Here is a 22,824-nt window from a genome sequence, read left to right as displayed (position 1 = left end):
TTGTGAATTGGGGGATTTTAAATTTTGTAAAAGCGATGCAGAGATGGCATTTTTATTACTCAGGTGAATAACCGATAAATTGCCATGTGTATTTCACAATGGGTTGTTGTATTGCTATGCTAGAATTTATTTTCAATGAAAATAAACGTGCTCAGCTAATCAGCTTGAGATCCTTTCCATCTAAACTGGTTATATTAAGCCTAGCACTGCATGTTTAATGAGCAGTAGGATAACAATATTCATCCGTACAGTCACACAGAGCCAAAGCACAACCAAAACAATGTTCTTCAGCAAAATGCATGCAGCTTTGTTTTTGTTTTGTTTTTAATGCTAGAAGGCCAAAAGTAACATAGAGTACATTTAATCACCATTATCATAAAATAAACCCTTATATGTTCAGAAGAAAAAAACATTTCAAAGTATTGAAGTATCATTTTAATGGCTTCATTCAGATAAACTGGTTTAAAAAGATACAATACACTGTTTTAAAGTAGCTTCCCCAACACTGGAGGCACATATACAGCCAAACCAAAATTCATTCAGACACCTTGAACATTTCATTCCCTATAGTTTAAAAAAAATGGTAATAAAATATGACAAGATCTCAGAGTTAAACTGTGTCAGGAAAAAATCTTAATTATGTCAGATAACACTTAAGCAAAACATAGTAAGGTCAAAGTGTCAGAATAATTTTTGGCTCCAGATTTTTATCAGTTTTACTGGTAGTCCACTGTATGAAGAATTTTTGGGTATAATATGTCACAGTTTACTTTATTTTGCTATCCTCACTTACATAAATGAACTATAGTGTCCTGCACCCACTAGTAAAAATATATCAAAAATATCAAAAATGTCTGAATAACTTTTGGTTTGACTGTATATAAATATATCTAAATGCTGCTGGAGATAAAATATTTGTTTTTGTGTGGTTTTAAACGTCTTTTTAAAGAGGTTTTGATTTGTAGGTGAGTAATGATGATTGGATTTAATTTATTTTTAGGTAAATTATCCCTTTAACTTAAAATCATAATACAATTTGTATTGTTTTCTGTAGTTTTATTCAGCTCTCCCATATGTGGATCTTAATTAAATAGTCAAAACTGAATAACGGTAAAGTCTGCAGCAACCAACAATTTAAAATGATTCACAAGGCCGTGAGACCTATTTGACTAATTAATTGTCCAATTGACTCCCACAAGTGAGCGTTGTGTGCAGAGTTAAAGGCCCTAATTAAAATCTGGAGCTGATAATGAAGTGATTTAAGGAAGGATGTTGATTTAAGGGATGCAGATTAAGTGAATCACTTGAGAATGAGGTCGGTTTTTAAGGTTTCATCCCGGTTGACTTGAAAACAAACAAACAAACAAAAAAAAAACATTAATTTCAAGTTAAGTGTACAATAAGATTGGGTGTACATTGGGCCTCTTTTACACAAAAACAAGCAGAATGATTTATGTGTAAATCATATGTAAAATCATTTTTAGGTAAATTGGCCCAATAAATTCAATGCCCTAATTTGTGTAATGGATTTATAAACAATTGAAGCACATATTCAAGCTGGTTATGTTTCATTGGCTTACGCAACAACAAATTTGTTTTTCATTAGACAAAAGGTTAGATAAGTGCAGATATTGTAGGTTCTTCAACTTAAAGTAATGCTATATTTTTTTTTGACAAATTCAGATGATGAAGACTATGTATGTATGTATACTGTACATATATGCATATATTAATATTACAATACGTAAAATAAACTATATAAAAGAAAGAACATGATAAGAATAACAATTATATTAAACAAAGTTAAAAAAAAAACTATGCGTCTGCATCTTGATTTGGCGACTATTCTCAACAAAAATCCTGATATAGCGATAAATCTTGAATAATCAATCAGCATATCATATAATTCATTGCATCTATTGGGGGGCTGAATTGAACCATGTAAAATCGGATATATGAGCAGCCCTGGAATTAGACTATTCCAGCTTTGTTCTTGTTCTTCTTCTGTCAGTACCTTTTTCTCTCTTTGATGTACCATCCTTCAGTTTCAAAGCTGACAGGCAACTATTTGATGGAAACACTGGATTTTTTAACCTCACTTTCAATCAGATGTTGTACCTTTTTTTTCCGTCAAAGCAATTTCAGTGCATGACTTTTGTTCAAACTGAATGAAATGCCAAAACTTTAAACTGGAATGTAATCATGCCTGGTTAGGTGAGTCACAGTCATTTTGGCCTCGTACTGAACAAGTACTAATTTTACAGATTAGTTTCATTAAATGGTCTTTTCAACTGGGGAAGAATTTAATGTTGGCATGAAAAGTTATAATAGTCTTCCCTTTTGTGACATATATTCAAGTTAAAATGGCTTTTTGAACAAGAAAACAAAATTAGGATGGGACTTGGTATAATAAATACAGTAATATTCCATAAAAAAATAAGAATTGTCAATTTTGATTGCAAGGCGACTTTAAAGTTCTCAAAGTATGTATGTTATGACTTCGTATTAGAACAATAAAACTGAAATCAATTTTAAATGAAAAAATAAATAAAATAAAATGGGTCATGGCTAATGTAAAGCCAGCATCCCGACAGCACGGGCCGGCACACTGCCATCTAAAATCCCTGAAGGCCAAGCGGTGGAGTAGAGCCCAGCATCACATGTTGAAGAAAAAGATAATTACAACCTCTCAAAATAGAAAACCCTTCATTTTCATTTTTGACTTGGGGAAACCACACACCGATGGAGAGAGAAAAGGAGGAGACAGAAGAAAAAAATAGTTTCAGACAGCACATGTCCTCACAGGGCAATTTTCTTGTCAGGAGCGAACCGTTCAGAGAAACATTTAGATGACATCCTGGCTGTATCATGTCATTCATTATGCAGTTGGTGTTTAAATTAAAATTTCTTTTTAAAGTAAAAGAAAACAACTACAAATTCAAGCACAGACTGCTTTCCTGGTATAAATCATGGTTACTTTTTCAACATGGTGTTTAAGCTTCTCCTTTATTTGCCTGTTTTTATGATCTTGACCTGTTTATAAAAGGGATGATTAACTTTACATAATCATACTCAAATATGAAGTATGTAATTTTTTGGATGTTAAACTGCTTTTTCCTGTCCTAGTTTAATGTGCAGAGACAACTATAACTAAACCATTTGTAGCAGAGCAATGAAAACATGGCTCTGTTAGTTTGATCATTCCCACCCCGCATGTCTTTCGGGGCAGTACTGTCTGTTTTTCTGACCAATGAAAGCCTGGGCATGTTCAGGGAAACCTGCAATTCTTCCACTTCTTGTCCTTTCGTGTGCATCACAGAAGAAAATTATTTTTACCCTCATTCATTTGAATTCATTTTATTATATAAAGAAAGAAAATCTGGTTAAACTTTATTTTAGGGTCCTTTAACTAGTTGCTTATTAGCATGCATATTACTAGAATATTGGCTATTTATTAGTACTTATTAAGCATATATTAATGTCTTATTCTGCATGACCTTATTCTACATTCTTAATCCTACCCAATACCTTAACTTAGCAACTACCTAACTATTAATAAGCAGTAAATTAGGAGTTTATTGAGGGAAAAGTCCTAGTTAATAGTTTATATTAATTGTGTTCCCTATGTGTTACCGACAAGCTAAACATTTATCTAGCTGGGGATGGGAGTTGTCTCCAAAATATCAGTGTATGAATATGAAAACACTCTGCGTGTAAGCGTTATTTCTCATACTTTTCTTCAAGACCTCTGGCCATCTCATCTTGATGTGTCACCATCTATGAGACTAATCTTTTCTATTATAATAGATGAAACTGCTTCTTAAACCCAGCCCTGTCATGCTGTTATACTGCAATCTGTTTTAGTGGACATGAGAAACACTTTTTTTTTATTTTTTTTTTTTTATTACTATTTTAGAAAGTCATAATCCTGAAATATGTCCCTGCACCACACACATTAACACATTAGACATTAAAAAAATATTCATGTTAATCATTGCCTGAAGACATACATTATATGCTGTTTAGTTTCTTATTGACAAAGTACAGCATGTGTGTGTGTTTGGGGGGAATGGGGGTGGGGGGTGTTTACAATTTTGATTTTGTTGATAGCAATATTTTGTCTTTGAATTTTTGTGGCAGTTTTTAATAGCTGGCATCAGCATGTAATTGTCAAGTGACTGTTCTCTAGTGAGATCTAATAATAACATAAGTCCTAATTCATTATTTATGCTTAATTAGAGGATGCTTTGGAGAATTTAACATATTTGTAGTTCTCATTTATGTTTTCTTATGATTTAAAAAACTCCTGGAAAGTCAGCTGCAAAGTCAAAAGTTATTAACAAGCATAACTGTAGAAACTAAGCAACACTGTTTGAGGTTAATTGCTAACGTTCATTTGTCCAATAGACAGTTCTCTTAAGAGACAGACAATTAATCATGCCTTCATTGTTTAACTTTTGTTTTCTTTCAAGCACACCGAAATACAATTGTGATTTGTGTGTCTCTGAGTCTTTAGTTTGTAGTAATTTTGACTAATTATGCATATTTATTCCCTGATCTGAAGAATATTTTTTCTCTCTCTCATTTTTATTAAGGTCAAAACAGTTAATACAAACACAAACTTTAATGTCTACCATATTGTTTTCATTTATACAACAGTTCTTTCTGGTTCTCGAATCTGATTGGCTGAGAGGTCTTTGCAGCCATGTGATATTCTACCAATATTGCCACGGTAACCGTTTCACCATTTGAATCACTCCGCCGTCAGCATTCTCACAGCAAATGTCATGGCAGACGAACAAACCCACCACTGTTTATAGATACTACTGTAATTTTGTAACGGAATGTAGTTTTAAGAGATTTTTAGGTGAGAATATAGTTGTTTAGACCTCAGATATGCGATTTATATGTAAACAGTGCCTATTTGAAAATTTGTTTAGATGCTTTCAGAGATGCGAGCTCCAGGCCGTCAGCGACCGTTCAGTGCTCATGTACCCCTAGAGAACAGCTTCATCTCGGCCAGTTCTTCGGGAATTTGCCGCTGGCTCTTATGTAGATAGTGTTTAAACGTGAGGTATAATTCGTTTTGGTTATATCAAACAGGCAATCTTTGGTCTTATATATATATATATATATTACTTGTTCCAGAGCTAATAGATTTGGCTTAAGGGCTATATTAAGTTTCATAACTTTATATTTACAGTTGCAAGAAAAAGTATGTGAACCACTTGCAGAATCTGTGAAAATGTGCAAAATTTTAACAAAATAAGAGAGATCATACAAAATGCATGTTATTTTTTATTTAGTACTGTCCTGAGTAAGACATTTTACATAAAAGATGTTTACATATAATCCATAAGATAAAAAAAGAGCTGAATTTATTAAAATGACCCAGTTCAAATGTTTGTGAACCATTGATTCTTAATACTGTGTGTGGTTACCTGGATGATCTACGACTGTTTTTTTGTTTTGTGATGGTTGTTCATGAGTCCCTTGTTTATTCTGAGCAGTTAAACTGAGCTCTGTTCTTCAGAAAAAATCTCCACGTCCCAAAAATTCTTCAGTTTTCCACCATCTTTTGCATATTTGAACCCTTTACAACAGTGACTGAATGATTTTGAGATCCATCCTTTCACACTGAGGACAACTGAAGGACTCAAACACAACTATTAAAAAAGGTTCAAACATTCACTGGTGCTTCAGAAGGAAACACGATGCATTAAGAGTCGGGGGGTGAAAACTTTTGAACAGGATGAAGAGGTCCAAATTTTTCTTATTCGCTTGAATATCTTTTTTTTTTTTTTTTTTTTCATTTAGTACTGCCCTTCTGAAGCAACAGAAAATACTTACATGTTTCCCAGAAGACAAATTAAATACAATTTACCTTGATCTTCAAATTCCAAATGTTTTCACCCCCCATCTATTAATGCATCATGTTTTTTTCTGGAGCATCAGTGAATGTTTGAACCTTTTTTAATAGTTGTGTTTGAGTCCCTCAGTTGTCCTCAGTGTGAAAAGACGGATCTCAAAATCATTCAGTCACTGCTGTAAAGGGTTCAAATATGCAAAAAATGCTGGAAAACTGAAGAATCTGCGGGACCTGGAGATTTTTTCTGAAGAACAGAGCTCAGTTTAACTGCTCAGGACAAACAAGGGACCCATGATCAACCATCACAAAACAAAAAAAACAGTCATAGATGGTTCACATACTTATGAATGGGGTTATTTTAATAAATTCAGCTTTTTTTTTTTTTTTTTTTTTTTTTTTGTCTTGTGGATTATATGTAAACATCTTTTATGTAAAATATCTTACTCAGGACAGTACTAAATAAAAAATAACATGCACTTTGTATTATATCCCTTATTTTGTTAAAATTATTCACATTTTCATAGATTCTGAAAGTGGTTCACATACTTTTTCTTGCAACTGTACATTGAAATTACATCCTGTACTAACTAGAGTGCTGCTTTTGTATGTTTGACTGAACTGTTTGCTTGTGTTTATTTACTATTTTACTTCTTATACTGTTATAATGGCATTTGTTGTTAATTTAAATAGTATTGTTCAATAAATAATATTTTATATAAATAACATGCCATATTTTTTGGTATTGAGAAAGAGTCCATTAGTGATTTCGACTTCAGTGAAAGTTACATTAACACGCCATGAGATGGCAACAAAGACTGTCTTTATGAGTGAGTCAGTCAGTCACAAAGACTTTTATATTGAAATGGACTGAAACAAGGACATTGTTTTTACTTTAAACATCTTACGAGACGCAACTGACAAATGCATTGACCAGCGCTGTCATGGGAATGTCTCAAATGTTAAAAGGACAAAGACAAAATATATTGCTTTCCTCAGTGGACATTCGAACTGATTTTGTGATTATGAATATAAGATTGACCTAAAGAATATCACCTAGATGCAGGTAATACACTCGCTTAGGCGATCTCTTTCTCTCATAATATTCTACATATTACAGTGAGTTTTATAGGACAAAAAATAAATAAAATAACTTTAGGAAATTTCATTTCTTTCCAAATTAATTATCCCATTCTTATGTGATATTTAGAGACATGTTCAACAAACCTACATAAACCACATTATGGAATTGAAGACTAGGTTTTGGAAATACCTCTTGATCCTTTTCAGGTACAAGCTAAGATCAGCATTATCCACTTATCAATATTCACATTATGCACAGTCCCCTTAATGGTAGGATGACTTTTAAACAACTGTTCATTGGTGGTGTAATATGTAATAAATTTCATGCTTTTCTTATGAAAACCTTTGACACCAAATGTGTTCTTAATGCACCGAAGTCAATGCAGCACATTCAAAACTAAGCTACCCTGCATTCACAGTGTGAGCTGCAAATATAGAGGTCTCTTGCTTGACCTATTTCACTCTCTAGGTCAATAAATAATAGCTACTCGTAACACATCCACAGGCGTGATGCATGTAATGTGAAACAAATGAAAGTATGTTGTGTGATGAATCTATTTATGGGATTTATATCACTCACACACAAGCTACTCAATTTACAGCTGAATCTCATTTCTGCCACTTTTTGCTCCTGAACCGTAGCAGGAAAGTTAAACAGCCACTGGCCATTCATGCTCCAGGGACACAGAGAGACAACCTCCAACCCAGAGCGGTGAGGTAGCAGGGCCTCGAGAGGCAGGACTGCTTGTCTTTCCCGGGCACATCCGCCCTGCAGTGCTTCCAAGAATCACTGTGGAGAATCAACAGAACCGCTGCCGGCAGAATGCCTGACAAGAATGCAGGGAGACAGAGAATTTGCAAGAGAGTGAATTTGTTTGAAAAAAAAAAAAAAATGTCTTGGAATGGTTTTTCAAACTGGATTTCTTTCTCTTCTTCAGTTCAGCATCTAAAAACCTATTTTGAAGCAACCCTTTGCTCTAGATCAATAGCATAGCAAAATCTGATTATGCACAGAACAAAAGTTGAGAAAACTCAAAATGTGGCCAAATGATGCTAAAGATTTTTTTTGACTTCTCAACTTTGAACTTGAACTTTTTGACCTTTCCCTGAACTTTTGAAGTCCCTTCAACAAAAAAGACTTTAAGCTTTGCCCTAAGATAAAAAAATCATGTGAACATCATGAACAAAGATTTTTTTAATGTGCTCTTAACAAGTGTAGTTGTCCTCAGTAATTGTTCTCAATTGGGTTTGTTTGTTCACTGAAGGTCTGATTCATCCGATAAACTCTCGTTCAGCAACGTTTGTTAGCATTACAGGAAACTTTGGTTTGTTTTTATAATGTACAGCTTTTCATAAAAAAATAAAAAAAAAAAAAACATGTTGAACAAAAGATGAGAAAATTATGTTTTTGTCAAAGACTACAATCGGATTTTGAACAATGATCAAAACGTGGAGTCCATAAACACCCCCAAAGCTTGTACAGTCCTATTCCTCTTCATGGGTTCGACATTTCGATCAGTAATTTTAGGCAGCTTTGATTAATTTGATGTTGAATGTTTAATGAGCACATTGAGCATTTATGTAGTTTTTATCACGCTGATGTAAGTGTGTGTGTTTTTTTTTTTTTTAACCCTCTGGTCCTCTTCAGTCAAAAATGAACAATTTTAAATTTGTTTGCTTCATCTGAATGGGATGACACTTGGTGACTTTTGTCGCATTAGCTATGTGAACACACACACAAAAATCAGGGACATGATTCGGATATGTTGAAAGGTCGAAAAAAAACAGTCACACTTGGCTCATTCGCGGTCAAAAATGACTGACAAATGCATAGGAAATATGAAAAAATACAAAACTCTGGGAATCTTTTGGTGGTACAAGCTACAAATCAGTCACTGTGCAGAAAAAAAAAGTGCAATGAAGGGGTGACACTCTGAAATGTCAAACCCCTCACTCACACAAATATATATAAACTAGCACAACTGTAACACAGAGCAAGTTTTTGCAAATGTGAAATAAAATAAATAATTCAGCCACAAAGCAGTAAAAAAAGAAAAAACGTAAGGAGGAGGTTACACTCTAACACATCGAGAGTAAAAAACAGACACACACACTCAAACACACATTCACAGACACACACACACACAACACACTATTATATACACACACAAATGAACCGGTGTGGCTGTAACAATATGGTAAAATTGAGCCAAAAGGCTCAAATAAGAGGTTGAAATCAGATCAGACCCTGATTTATTAAGCTGTGATAAAACATACCTGTTCATTCTTCTTACATTTTTATTGATTTTTGATGTTATGTGTAACAAAATGTCCTCCTCTGTGTTCAGGTTTGACTGTAGTAAAATTAATGCAAAAACTGACACTTCAAATCAACATTTTTAACAAGAATAATCTAAACCTTGACAAAAAGTAGTCTTTGAGAATGTCTAAGTATAAATCCAGATCTACAATTTAATAAAGTATTTATGACTAAAAACCACTAAAGAATTTAAAAGCCACTTTATATAGACCTATATAGGAATCTAGTGGTTACACCATGGCATTACAGACATTTTTTTTTTTTTTTTACTCCCACCAGATAAAACTAATCTAACTTCAAAAAATTGGATTTTAAATGCCTTGTCTCTATTTTAACATGGAATACTGCTTTAATTGAAAAGTAAAAAGTAAAAAAAAAAAAAAAAAGAAAAGAAAAGAAAAAAAAGTGTATTAATTCCAATGGGGAAAAATAGCTAATAAAAAAAAATGTATAAATATTGCATAGTATCATAATGTAACGATCAGGTCCACTGAAGGCGAGCTTGATGAACCTATGTGCAGTTTATTGAATTAAAGTGTGCAAACAAACAAAACAACCATTTGACATGAACATAAGCAGACCATGAGCAGACTTGGCAAAAAGCGGGCTTTAACAGGAGCAGACTTGAACATGAGCAGACTTGACAATAACACTCACCGACAGCAAGGTTACATTAACAATACACGAACAACAACATGGAGAACAAGAGGCTTAAATACATGAACTTAGTGAACACATGACTAAGACAACCAATGAGCAAGTGACACAAGGAACAAGGGAACCAATGACAGAACAGAACTGAAAACCAAATGACCATAAACAACCAATCAGAACATGACACATAGACTAAGGGAGAACATGAGGAGCAAGGGAAGCATGACACAAGCAAGCAACATGAATAAAACTACAAAATAAAAGACAAGAACCATGACACCCAAAACAAGACATTACAGATCCCCCCCTCTAAGGGCGGCTCCCGACGCCCAACATTAACCAAAACAAGGCATTACAGATCCCCCCCTCTAAGGGCGGCTCCCGACGCCCAACATTAACCAAAACAAGGCATTAAGTCCAGGAGGGTGGTGGAGCGGAGGCGGTCTTGGGGAAGGGATGGTGGGCCAGGCCCGTGCAGGGGGACAGGACCTGGACCGGAGTAAAGGCGGACCAGGTCCATGGAGCGTGGGCGGACCTGGGCCGTGGAGCGTGGGCGGACCCGGGCCGTGGAGCGTGGGCGGACCCGGGCCGTGGAGCGTGGGCGGACCCGGGCCGTGGAGCGTGGGCGGACCCGGGCCGTGGAGCGTGGGCGGACCCGGGCCGTGGAGCATGGGCGGACCCGGGCCGTGGAGCATGGGCGGACCCGGGCCGTGGAGCGTGGGAGGACCTGGGCCTTGGAGCGAGGGCGGACCTGGACTTTGGAGCATGGGAGGACCTGGGCCGTGGAGCATAGGGTCCCGGTGCAATGGAGGACCTTGGGCCGTGGTGCAGTGGTGGACCAAGCTCCGCAGCCACAGGAGCTTGGTACCTATAGCCCCCCCAAAAAAAAATCTCCAGGGGAAACTTGGGCAGACATGACGTGAAGGGGCTCTGGCGTGGCAGCCGTGGCAGGTGTGGCAGCCATGGTGAGACAAGGCTCTGGCGTGGCAGCCGTGGCATAACGAGGCTCTGGCATGGCAGCCATCTCGGCTGAGGGCTCAGGCGTGGCAGCCATCTCGGGATGCTGGTCAGGGGCTGGAGTTCCCTCTGGATGCTGGTCAGGGGCTGGAGTCCCCTTTGGACACTGGTCAGGGGCTGGAGTCCCCTCTGGGCGCTGGTCAGGGGCTGGAGTCCCCTCTGGACGCAGGTCAGGGGCTGGAGCTGATGCATGCATGGCCCAAACACATAAAATGGCCGTGGCCATAATGGTCAGCACTGCATTCTCTGGAGACTCAGTTAGGGTAGCCATCTTGGGACGAGATTCTGGAATGGTGGCCATCTTGGGAAGAGACTCTGGAATGGTGGCCACCTTGTCTGAAGATACCGGAGGAGCAGCCAGCTTGTCTGAAGACACTGGCGGAGCAGCCAGCTTGTCTGAAGACACTGGCGGAGCGGCTATCTTGGGACGAGGCTCTGTAATGGCGGCCATCTTGGGACGAGGCTCTGTAATGGCGGCCATCTTGGGACGAGGCTCTGTAATGGCGGCCATTTCGGGACGAGACTCTGGAATGGCGGCCATCTTGGGACGAGACTCTGGAATGGCGGCCATCTTGTGAAGAGTCTCTGATGTGGAGGCCATGTTGTGAACAAGACCTGGCGTGGCAGGCATGGCGTGAACAGGCCCTGGCGTGACAGGCATGGCTTGAACAGGCCCTGGCATGTCAGGCATGGCGTGAACAGGCCCTGGCATGTCAGGCATGGCGTGAGCAGGTCCTGGCGAGACAGGCATGGCATGACCAGGTCCTGGAGTGACAGGCATGGCGTGAACAGTCTGTGGCTGGGCAGGCTTGACGTGAACAGTCATGAATAAATCCTGACATGATGGTCAGGGCATGGAAAAACTCTGGTGTGGTGGGTTTCTCATCCACAGGTCCCACAGTAAATGAGGAACCACTTAGTAGAAGGGCATGATCGATGTACTGGGCCAGGGAAAAAATGAATTTTCACCCAGGCAACATGAAACGAATGGGTTCATTTAGACCATGGTGAAAAATATCCTTCAGTGCCACATCATTAAAGTCCACAAGGGCAGCAAGTTCACAAAAATCTTTAGCAGACTTGAACATGAGCAGACTTGAACATGAGAAGACTTGACAATAACACTCACCAACAGTAGGGTTACATTAACAATACACAAACAAGTAACATGGAGAACAAGAGGCTTAAATACACGAACACATGACTAAGACAACCAGTGGGCAAGTGACACAAAGAACAAGGGAACGAATGACAGAACAGAACTGAAAACCACATGACCATAAACAACCAATCAGAACATGACACATAGACTAAGGGAGAACATGAGGAGCAAGGGAAGCATGACACATGCAAGCAACATGAATAAAACTACAAAATAAAAGACAAGAACCATGACACCCAAAACAAGACATTACACATAAAATACCCTCAAAATTTTAAATAATAATCAAAAAATATTACATTGAAATATATTACAAAAATATATTACATTGGTTTTCCTGAAAAACAAAAAAGTTACATTTCAAGGCTTTGGTCACTTTTGACCATAAAAAAGGAGCCAAGTGTGATCCCTAAACGAAGAGGACCAGAGGGTTAAATAAGTTTGGTTTTATTTAGTTATTTGATGCTATAAAAAAGGGAGTGTGACATCATGATTGACAGCTTCTCTGAGCGAACTGAGGTGCCAACTGACTTTTTTTCAGGATCTTCGGGAGGAGATTGGAGCTATAACTTTACTTTCTACATTGTCCATAACTGTTTATTTTATACCGACATAATGGATTATTCTGCAGTAAACTGTACTTACTGATCTGCTTGTGATTGACTCTGCGGGAGTGTGGACGGGACCTTGATACCACGGCTCCAGTTCGTTCACTACTGCGCAGACTCGCGTTCTGAGTTCACTACTGCGCAGACTCAGGTCCCGAATCAGCGCAACATGTCAGTGCCATATTGGAACACTGGCGGCTTCATTTTTCTACAATGGAAGAGAGTGAAGGTGCATCGTCCATCTTTTTTCCAGTCTACTAAAGTGCTATCAGAAGAATATCATACAAGCTATTTGTCTGTAGTGGAGAAAACATTTTGTAACATGAAGAAACTAGCAAATATGATTAAAAAAAAATGACAGCATAAAATAAAAATAGTAGGCATATACTATTGTTATGAGACCTCAAAAAACCCTTAACAAACCATTGATTTGTGGACATTGTAATTTTTTGGTAGTCTAAATAGACTAAATAGGTAGTGTAAGTCAAAGCACGATAATGCAATATAGCGTGGGCCTCCAAAATATTAATGAGCACAACAATTATTTGTTGGATTTTTGCAAGGGGCATATACTGTAGTTGGAGTGGGAGTGGGATTTAGCAGCCTTAAAATGTCTCTTTTTTTTTCTTTTTTTTTCTTGTAACCATTGTGGAGCCATTACTTCACAGCAAAACTGACATCTTTGTAGAGAATATTACCATGGCTCTTTCTCTGGCAAACAGAATAAGCCAAATATTGTGCTATTATTGAAGAGGGGGATAATGAATAATCTTTATACCACCGAATATGCCAATATTTTACAGCTATGATAATGACTAAAGATCTCTGCATTTTATTTCTTATCCATTTTCATTCACATTTCTTTTCCACCTAATGTAGTAAGAGCACTCTTGAGGACATTTAATTTGCTGCATTTGTAATTTAGGAGCACAGTGAATCTCCGGCTCTTGGGTAAGACATTAAGCTTCGTATTAAGGTTTGAAGAGCTTCTAAAAGCAAGCTCGTCGCTTAGGTAAAGGTTAGCTGTCCGTGGGTTGACTGTCCTTCGTATTCAATCTTTCCAGGTCAGCTTCAAGTGGTGTCAGAACCTGTGCTTTTGTACCTGACGCTTCCGATCCTCCCGAGCGATGTGAGTGATGAAGGTGTTGTTATCTTGTCACTCCACAGGCTAAACATGAACAGAATAAATGACTTATCTCCTTGGGAGGACAGGGAAAGTAGACACATTTTTTGCTTTCATCATGGCATAGAGAATTTCAGAAAAAAACCCTGACGAAGATCCTCCAAGAGTCTCATTACCAACAGTATCATTGAAGGCTTTAATGGTTTTCCATTTCAAATTTAAGCAATTCTCAAAACCATTTCCCAATAAGTATAGCAGGATGTGCTTGTTTCCTCTCCACCTCACTGTCAGTAAATACATTCGCATCATTATGCCAGTGGTGTGGTTTGGTGATAGAGTAACTGACTGGTGGAGAAGAGCATTCTAATGAAGCACAACACTGTAGGAGCCTATCTACACAGATTAGAACGGATTTACGAGCTGAAGTCCAATTACTGAGCATATTTTTATTTTAGCCCCTTGGGCTAGTTCTAAAATTAACATCTTTATGTCAAAATACTTCTGATATGTTGATGCCCCTAAACTGCACAGACTCTGAGCACACTGTACTGTATGTGATATGATACTTGAGTTAGCCACTGGCGTTTTTTTAAGTATCTCTTTATCTCTTAAGGGTTAAGAATAGAACAAAGTGTGTCAGTTCAAAAGCAAATACAAATTTTCTGAAATGAAACCCAATTAAGTGACTCTTTTTATAGTACAATAGTATTGTCATCAAATGTTTAATATAAATTTGCAAGAGAAGTTTAATTCACCGGTCACATGTTACTCAAATTCAAGAGTGATGAATGTCATGTGTGAAAAGCCCAATCTTTTCTAGTTGTTATGGCAACAATAATGCTATGCAGCAGCATTGCCAAAGAAGATAGAATTCCTATTGTGAGCCCGTTACACAGATATGAAACACTACAAAAAAATCAACATTCAACCAGCTTTCTATAACTTGATTGCAATGATTCTTAAGATAGTTGATTGAGAATTTTCATCTTGACATATTCTAGTACATTCTATATATTATAATAGTATATACTGTGTAATAGTTAAAGTAATATCATATAGTGATATCATATAATATCTTATTGTTAATATAGTGAATGTAGCACTAATCAACTACGTCACCCCCGATTTAAATGTCCGTATTCAGCTTGTTTTTGGTCAGATTTTGTTAATTTACTAAGGATTACATCATGCCCAGCTTTTGACTGTTCTTGAAAATGTTTTATTCTTATTTTTTTTCACTTATGCAATGTATTATACTGATTTAATCTTTAGCTACATTTACACTTTAGTACACATACATGTAAATATGGAGGAAATAAGCCATTGTTTTCAACTATACCTGAAAATTCTTAAAAATAAGAAAGTTACTGAGCAACACACTGTAGGTGGTGATTTTTTCCTGAATAAATCAGCATTTTGAGCAAATCAGTTAAATGAATGATTCAGTGACTCAACATCAGCAGGTGTGTTCGACATTGGCTGCGGCTGGATGCAACTGATCAGCGAGAGTATCCGCGTGCAGGCGGGGAGGAGCTGAAAACGGAGACGTGAGGTCAGACACTTTCTGTAGTGACGCTCGTGCTGCATTTGCATACTTTATCACAGCTGAAGTGAAATAAATGCAATATTTAACTAATACACAGATGTTTCAGAGACATTTTCATTCAATACTTCATGTACTGCTTACAGCGTCTGTTTTTTACAAGAATAAAGTTCAACATAAGCATATATTATTTAAATACCAATGAAGTGGGGTATACGTTTTTTATCAGTTTTATTTTGATAAACATGATACAATATAACATCGTGACTACATGAAAAGAGCTTTAACTGTTATAAAAATGCAGATTTGTGAGCATTGGTGGAACTGAAGTTTTCAGAATAAACACGAAACACATGTGATTGTTGTCATGCGGTGAATCCGGCCAATCGTGGAACAGCTGTGTCATCATCAGAGCTCCTGCAGCTGCTCTTGAGAAACTGCACTGGCTGACTCAGCCGGCTGCTCTCGAATCACTCTCGCGGTACTTTGATGCCATACGTCACAGTCACATGACGTCGGCGCTGTCTCAAGTCGGACAAAATTTCTTATTGTCATGCACTGCTTCAACTCAGCCGCTGATCGGTATGTGCAGCGCTCCATGAAGTCGAACAAGCCTAATAATCTTGCTGCGACCTTCTGGCATAACAATGTATCCTGCATCCCTCATCCAAATTGTAACGGTGCTGACCTGGAAGCAGATGAAGACAATGGGAAAGAGAACCCAAGTCCAGTTTATCTACAGTGTCCAAACACATGAAACATAAAGTATAAACAAAATCCAAGACATGAAACAAACCATGAACAAAAGCTTGACTATCACAACCAATGAACAACCAAAACTAATGAAACAAGAACCAATCAGAACATGACACATTAGACAAGGGAAGCACATGATATGATCACATGGGAATCACATGGCAAAACCAGGAAACAAAGGAACCTTGACTACCATGTAAAATACATGAACCATGAATAAAACAACATAACAACATAACAAAACAAAACAACATACAGACATGACACATATGACACCGAAGGAAACACACTTTTGGACATCTTTAATGGAGAGGAAATTATACCATGTTAACACCCACCCATAATAAGAACCTCAGTCTACAGTCACAGTGAAGATTTATATTTAGTAAATGTCATAAATGTAGAAATGTTTAAGTAGCTCAAAAAAATATCAATGCTGATGCAGAAAAACATTTCAATCTCATTGTTAGCCAATAAATGTAAATAAACTTAATGTTCATTAAATTTAATGTTTGTTTTCATGTGCGTTAATTGATAGGTTCCCTGTGTGCTTTGACATTAGAGAGAACAGTGCTGAATTGTTATGTTAATGAAAAAGAAATCAATGCGAATAATTAATTAACTAATTAATAAACTGCCACTCAAACTTGCCAATGCACACCTTTTGGTTGTCAAAATGCTACATTGTTATTGTAGATCCACATCAATCATACTGACATATAGGCTATTGCTTTTGTAGGAAAGGAACCTTGAAATGTTATAGTCTTAAGAAACCATGAAAAAAAGGAATAATAGTGTAGGTTCCATTCATTTTGAAATGAGGCATTTAAATTGCACAAGGACTGATAAAAGCCCTGGCTAAACTCATGAGTTGCTGATCTTCCACCCTCGCTGATCCTTCTGGCATTTTCCACATTTTAACACTGTTTTGTACCTGTTACTTCCTTTCACGCAGTACATTCTGCTTGGTCATACCTCCATATGCCAGCTCAAATTGAACATAATTAGAAAGTCTGTTCGTAATAGCAAGGCTGATAGGATTCCGTAAACCAATACATCACTGCAACAACCTTGAAATGGGTAAATGCTCCTACATTAGGCAGCTGAGATAAATGACCTTGTCTGAGGTTAACCAGAGCTTAGGAACCTTTCAAATAAACATATTTCTGAGAAGAAAAAAAAAAAAAGATTATTATCAGGACATTGCAGGAATCTTAATTCAGTTGTTGCAGAAGGAAATAACATGCTTTCCATTATGTGTTGTATCAGGTTAATAGATGTCACAAGCAGCCAATTTCCTGTTGAGAAACTTAATATAAACTTACTGACAAGTTTGAATGATTACCTTACAATTTAGCACCATGGAAAACAGTGGGTATATTTCATAGCTGAATAATTTCTATTGGAAGAGCCTTTCCCACAGCAGTCTCAGCAAATTTATGATTACTGAAGAGCAAATTAAAACACCCTTTTTCACTCTGATAATCCTTTATACAAGCTCATGAGGCTGAACATTAAAGTGAAAATTAGCCCTTGAAATGCTGTCATGGATAATTTTGTGTGCATGTGAAAGCCTGAAGGTATGACATGTACAGTGAAGGGTTTCCTGTGTCGGCATCAGTCTGGATGGTCCTGATGGTTGGTAATGTTCTGCCTAGTGCTTGAGGGTATACTGGGAACTGTGAACCATGATTCATAAAAGATTTTGTTCTTAAGTCAAGTGATCTGTGTAGAGTATTTCATGCATTTTTGCTCAAGTTAAACTTTCATTTAATGTAAATAACCTTTTAGCCATAGGCGGAGGGTGAACCAACTCTAGGGTAAGGCTAGATGCGATTCCTCCATAAAAACACATAAGTCTATGTCATGAAATAAACATGAAAACCGCCTATCAGCAACCTACACATCCCAGCATAAACGCAAAAAAATACGTTATCTTCAAATTCTGAATGAATTAGGCCTAGAAAGCATGCATAAAACCGCTTCCTTTATAATCACTAAGCTGTCACTCATAATTCATCGCAATCTCACAAAGTTCTGCTAATCGATTAAGCTGACTGTACAATGAATATCTTATTTGGCCTACATAATAACTATACTTTTTTGTTAAAAGTTAAATTATAACGAGAGGATTTGAGTGTGCAGATCTCAGCACTGTACAAGAAATCATCAGATATGTTTATGATTGGCTACATTGCTCAACTCTGCAAAAATACGTTGTAAATAGAAAAACCTATTTATATTAGTTTTGACGCTCTCAAGAGCACAATCACCAAATCTGTATATGTTGATCTGTTTATGATGAGACTGAGAGCATTAGCGAGAGTGCAGAATTCAGCCAGAATTCAGAGTTCAGCTCGCGCACTGAAAACTCTGGCGTTTCAGCGATGACTAATCTGAACACCTCTGATTGGCCATTGCAATTGTAAGCTCAACAGAATCGTGCGTGATTGGTTATAGTGCGCAACGCTGTAAAATGCGTAAAAAGTATAACACAATATGAGCAGATGATCTATATTAAATGCCGCAATCAACATTTTTCATTTAATTTTAATTTTCACTTTATTACTAGATTTAGTTTAAATGTGCAGCTGCATTTTTGGCCAAGCCCTAGTTAATTCCCCAGCCTCCCCACCCTCCCACCCCCGAAATGCGCGACGCAGAGAGAGAGAGAGAGAGAGAGACGGTCAGACAGCGCTCGAACATCAAATTAATTCCTCTTTCGCGTTTACTTGCACTTAAACGGACACATACACACAAAATTATGTCAAAATACCTGTCTTGGCAAGTATTCTCTCAGTTATGTCATAAGTGAACAGTTGAGAAAGAAACCGGATGTGTGTCAGTTATTCGGTCTGTGCTTTCCTTCTTAAAGTGACAGCAGCCTAATATTTTTGCTGTTGTCTGTGTCATGAATATTAGTAAAATAAAAAAAATAAAAAAATCATTATCATCATCTACCATGTTTGAGAGAAAAGATAGTGAGGAGAGCAGTCAGGAGGAAAGTGATGAGGACAGCTTTTAGGATAAGTGTGTCGAGTTAAGTGTGAGTACCAAGCAACATCTCCAGGTGCTCCCTTGAGAATCAGACCAAAAAAGTTATGTGCACCCCTGGTTATATTACAATGCTGCAACACTTTTCATTCAATTGCACATTTGACTTTAATTGTGACAGCTGAAAAAAAAAAATAATAATAAAAATTGTCTAATTGTGGGGCATTTTTTGCTCCCTCATCTCTGGGGTGCATCACTTTGGTGAATTTTTTTGCCCCAAGCCCCCATTAATTTTTCATTTTTGGCTGAACTACTCCATTAATTTATGACTTAGCTTATTAAAAACTTGTGTGAAACACACTCATATGCAATTATTACTGTAGCTACTTTAATAGTTCCCTGAGATCATACTTTTTTTGCCCTTTTTTACATTGTGTTTCGATTCTAACTGGATTTTTTAGTCTCTGTCTTATGCAAAAACTTTAAATGATTGTCATAATATGATTGGCTGAACATTTTCTGTGATTTAAATCTATAGTGGAGTGCTGGAATGAAAACAAAAGACTGTCAGCAGACTGCAAACCGAATGTACGAATAACACAGGGCACCAAACACAAAGGCCAGAACATAAAACAGCCCTATAATTATTTATTGTTTAATAAACACTCAACATTTGAGTTTATTGTTAATATTGTTATGTTGTTTTCTTTCATTCAAAGAGTATTGTGCTAAAGTGGCAGCACTGTTTCTCTAAGAGCCCTCCTACAGTTAGTCCTCAAATAAAAGAGGTGATCGCATGCGCTATATCCGCATTTGAAGAGGTACTTATGTATGTCTGTCAGCAAGAACACAGTAGGGTTTTGATTGTGAATTTGGGTTTAGGCGTTTTGCCCGTGTTTCTGAACAAACAACCCCCCTTTTTCTTCCTCCCCAATCAATATGCTCTAAAGAGACTGTGCGTTTCTTTCCAATCTGCTTTTCAACATCCTGTAAGCTCATCAATACTTCCCCATTGCACCACACAGGAACACAGACAGAAGTCCAGAGAGTTTCCCAATGCCATTAATCAAGACAGGCAAACAGATCTCCAGCTCTCTTTTACTCTCTCTCCCCCTTTATCTTAGTCTAGAAGTTCTTACCGTAGTTTACATTAACGCCCGAAAAACACATTATCACATTATTACCAAAGCTGATGAGTGCAATTAATCTGCTGCATGTGCAGCTGCATTTTTAATCTGTTTCTTTCCTCATTAGCTGCAGTGACTAATTCTTTAGGTCACAGAAAAAGAGAAATGGACACAGTAAAGAGGGCGAACTAGAGAAGAATTTGTATGTGTGTAATTTAGAAGACTTTAAGCCATTGATCTTCAACAATTTTAAGGCCAAGAGCCCCTTGGTTAATAAAAATATAGAGCAGAGATGCTATTAATGTACATTTTTTATAAAATTGTTGCATGTTGAGCCTGGCCTATAAAACATGCAAACAATACAAAGATTAAGATTCAAGGGTATACATTTTTTAACTGGTTTAATTGTTTCAGTTATTATTTTGTCTTGTGTATGTCGATATACATCTGTTACAGCTTATTCAGGACAGTACTAAAAAAATTTGCCATTTTTATGATGCCTCTTATTTTGTTAAAATTATTACATTCTGCAATAGGTAAGATAATTATTGCAAAATAATGAGAAAAATAATTATTATTGATGGACAATGACTCATTTTAAGAAATACATTTTTAAGTGGGAGAGATAATGAAGAATTTAGTCTTAGCTTCTGCTTTGCTAAATTAACTTACATTTTATCACAAAAAAGGAATGGAGTTAGGAAGGCATGAAAGCACATCGTAATCCAGTTTTTTTTAACATCCTGTCTAAGATGCCTTCTGGTTAATCTAGTTCAATTTATGATTAAATTTCTGAGAATTAAGCATTATAGTCTTTAAAGGGATAGTTCAAAAAAGACAGTTTTGTCAACATTTGTTTGCCCTCATGTCATTCCAAAACTGTATGCATTTTATCTTTCTGCGAAACATGAAGATTTTTTGAAGAATGTTGATAACCTCGGTTTGGGTTATTATTGACTTCCAATGAATGGACAAAGGGAAAAAAACACATTCTTAAAATATCTTCTTTTGTGCTCCACAGAAGAAAGAAAGTCATGGTTTGAAACGACATTAGGGTGAATAAATGATGAACTCTCCCTTTAAATTTGGTTTTGTATTTAGATCATTATAGGATATTATTATGCTTTAAAGTGCAATCTAAAACAGTTTCCTTCACACAACAAGCTGTCTGTTAGGTTAAGTTTTTGGTTTTGTATTTAGATCATTATGGTTTTGGGCTAGGTTCAGTTTTGAACATGCCTATAGCCTAGTTTCAGGAGCTCTGCCTCTAGTCTGCTTAGGTACAGATGCTCTGTGATTGGCTCTGACTGTTTGTCAGGAGAAGATTCCATTAAAGATGCAGCAGCTGTTGGAGTTTTAGTCAGTGAAAGTGTCATGTCAGTTACAGCAACAGCAAAAAAAAAAAAAAAAAATTAAAGCAGCTTAAATGTTAATAAACATTATTAGTAAAATAAACTTAGTAAACACACACACACACACGCACCCTGAAAAGAAAATTCTCAAATTCAGGCTTATAATGAGGTTTCATTGATATTCTACCTCATTGTGTGAACATGACTGCTTTATTTGAATATGACACTGAAGTCACAGCGAATGAAAGTCTAGTGATGGCATCAACATTCCGCTCTGACTTTGTCTCCACCTCTTCTTTTTCTCCTCTCATCTCTTGTCTTTTTGTTTGCCATTCAGGACGGAAGCTTCATTGCATTATATACTGCGTTAATGCTGCCACTGCACAAATTCTGAAAGAGAGAGTGACAGGAAGAGGTCACCTCTACACACCAGTGGTGAGGCTATATAAGGGCACTGGCCCACTCAGATTGATGACTGGTCCACCCAATCAAATGTGACATTAAAGAATTTTTTGTGTGGAAGGAGAAAAAAAAATAAATAAATCACACACACATGACAATAATAATCGCACAAATTCATGAATTTAGTGGATTTCACTCCCGTAAACTGCAACATGGCCGCTGGTCAAGCATGAAAATCAAAAGTTTTATTCAAATTCTAAAATGATTATACTGTATATCAACCAGAAAGCATGCAATGAGTGGCCCCTAATAATCACTAAAAAGCTGTGACTCATCTTAGTTCATCACGATGAATTGATCTCACTGCACTGCACAATGAATCTCGTTTACATAATGTCTACACTTTGTTATAAGAAGAGGATTTGTGAGCATGCAGAACTCTGCACTGAACAAAAACTGTTTTGAATGCTGAGTGGATTCTAAAGCCTTGTTTATACTTTCACCTGGCTCTGCACTGCGGATTAGCAAAATTAGCAAAAACATTACATGAAATACAATGGCTAGAAATCCCAAAAAAGTAGCCGTGTACTTGCTTCACTGAGTCAAATATTACCGGACTGGAACTCCGTTTGTCTGATGACAGTCAGAAAGACAGTTGACAGATGTGAACGCGATAACTTCTTGTTACGATGAACACAATGGATATATACACCTCAGAGAAGAAGGTATATGGTATGTATTCCATACCGTGTTTTTGTTCATCCTGATTTCTCACAATTTGTGTGCTTTTTCTGGGCGAAACAGAGTGAACTGTGGT

Source organism: Ctenopharyngodon idella, chromosome 1 (assembly GCF_019924925.1).
Source record: "Ctenopharyngodon idella isolate HZGC_01 chromosome 1, HZGC01, whole genome shotgun sequence".
In the NCBI taxonomy this organism is placed as follows: Eukaryota; Metazoa; Chordata; class Actinopteri; order Cypriniformes; family Xenocyprididae; genus Ctenopharyngodon; species Ctenopharyngodon idella.
This window is presented reverse-complemented; position numbering follows the sequence as displayed.